The sequence below is a fragment of the Sinocyclocheilus rhinocerous genome, unplaced genomic scaffold (assembly GCF_001515625.1).
Source record: "Sinocyclocheilus rhinocerous isolate Xijiao unplaced genomic scaffold, SAMN03320098_v1.1 C36869671, whole genome shotgun sequence".
Lineage (NCBI taxonomy): Eukaryota > Metazoa > Chordata > Actinopteri > Cypriniformes > Cyprinidae > Sinocyclocheilus > Sinocyclocheilus rhinocerous.
The window spans coordinates 1-2,103 of record NW_015786550.1 but is presented as its reverse complement, the minus strand read 5'-3'; the positions used below and the strand labels follow the sequence as shown (position 1 = coordinate 2,103).

Below are 2,103 nucleotides of genomic sequence, written 5' to 3'. Positions count from 1 at the left end.
GACTTTGAGCAGGAGGTGCAGTGAGACACAGCTGGCCCTGAGCAGGATGCACACGAACTGTGGCAGGCTGGAAGAACAACAGAGGCATAGTTCAGGAGGTGAGAGCAAAAATAACCAACCTGGACCTCTTGTAACCTATAACCTTTCAGGTCCAATTTCATCAAAGTCGGTTAGCAAAAATGCAACTTGTCTTGTTTGAGTACTTTAACACATCTCAAGTACTGGTACTGTGGTCGTTTTGCTACTTCAGAATGTCCTCTCAGCACTCAACTGCAATCATTAGCTACCACAATGCATGGACTTTCTTATGAGCTGGTTAGGTAAAAAAGTGCCTGCCAAAAACATAAATGCAAATGAACTGCACACCAGAGGATTAGGCTTGACTGTATTAATATATCATTTTAAACTCAAAATCATGCATCAAACTAACATCCAGACATGACAATTTTCTAACCCATGTGGGTTTGCTGAGAAAACGTAGGTAAGACATTTCAAGGGACTGACTCCAAATGACAGGGAAACTTTCCAAAGAATCTTCTCTGGCAAAGAAAATGGGTTTCAGAATGAATGGTTTTTTAATTCTCTAGAAAAGAGATTGATGAGTTTCTGGTTGCCAGTAAACCTACACGGAGGTGTTGAAAAACATATTAAATGAGCAAAAGAAAACTTTTCACCTTGGCAATGGCCGTGGTCATCCTTGTAATACTGTGGTGGACATTGTGGCACACATTTCCCCTGATGCAGTGCATGTTCAGGGGGGCAGCTCATGCAAGTGGGGTTGTCAGGTTGACAGGTTGCACAGGAAGGGTCACAAGCTTCAAAAGGATATAAAAAATATGTTATAAAACATTTTCATATATAGATATATAAAGAAGACAACTAACATTTGGTTTAAAGAACTATTAAAACCTCATGACTAAAACATCACAATCAAAATGAGAAACAATCACATTCAAAAAAGAACAAATGAATGCAGAAAAGCCTCAGGACTTTCAAAGTCAGCTAGCCGATGCAAAATTTAAAGTGCTCAAACCACCAGCTATTTTTACCCAAAGTCAGAAACACAAAAAAGCTCCCAGCAACACAATTCTCTCTTATGTTAAATAGACAAGCTGGATCTGTGGAGCTTAAGTTCTTTCACTGTAAAATAGACATTTAGAGTGTCATTCTGCATTTGCTGTAGTGTTGTCAAGGTGAAGCTTAAATGTATTCGAGGTGACATTTTTGAAGCAGGCTTTTGTCTCTACTTGCCAAGATATTATCATCAGCAGTGGTAAGACAACGAATAAGGCCATTGACAATGCTATGACAATCTAACTAGTAAATGCTACATCCATCCAATACAAAATCAAAATAGTTACTATTTATATTATATAAATATATATATATTATAAATAATATAAAAAAGTATTGAGTGCACTGTAAGGCTGGAATACACTATACACCTTTTACAATTTGAACAGATTTTAACACAATAGGGATCAAACTTGCCACCGAGAAAAACAGTGCATCACTAAACGACTGTGGGTCACATACACTACGGGACATTCGCAATATTCTGCACACAACAAACACACGCACAAACATATGCGTTGTTTATAGGAGACGTACGACAAATAAAAACAATATGTGTTCCGTGCTTGATATCCTCTGACTGGATGGAGTCATAATATGAAGCTAAAAAACAAAGTCTGTGCCCATCATACACTGGCAATTTTCTGTAAAATCTATCAACTCCATCTGCCCAAAACAAGCGATGACTACTTCAGACTGCAAATCTGGACGAAATTTGGGCAAAACTGGGCAAAATGTAATGCTTTCCAGCTTAGTTGTGAAAAAAACACAAAAGATTAATTTCAAACAAACATTTTACTCAAACATTGTTTTAAAACTTTTAAGCAAATCTTTGTTCAATTAAAATATTTGTTAAAATAAAATAAATAAATAAATTTTATTACTGACCAACAAACAAACCACACAGAGTAACTAAGATGTGAATTCTGCCCATCATACCATAACAGCTGCCTTGATTAGCATAAAAGCCTGGACCACAATCCAAAACACAGAATCCATCCTTCAGTAAGTGGGAGGGGTCTGAGCATG

General features: G+C 37.1%; 1 long non-coding RNA gene across 1 annotated transcript; it reads right to left on the bottom strand.

The window, feature by feature from the left end:
• Positions 1-7: 7 nt before the first annotated feature.
• On the bottom strand, positions 8-2,088 carry LOC107736666 (uncharacterized). The gene is made up of 3 exons (XR_001639711.1): positions 2,014-2,088; positions 675-815; positions 8-67 (listed from the first exon to the last, which is right to left on the bottom strand). It is a non-coding gene; the product is annotated as an uncharacterized LOC107736666 (long non-coding RNA).
• Between the last annotated feature and the right edge of the window lie 15 nt (positions 2,089-2,103).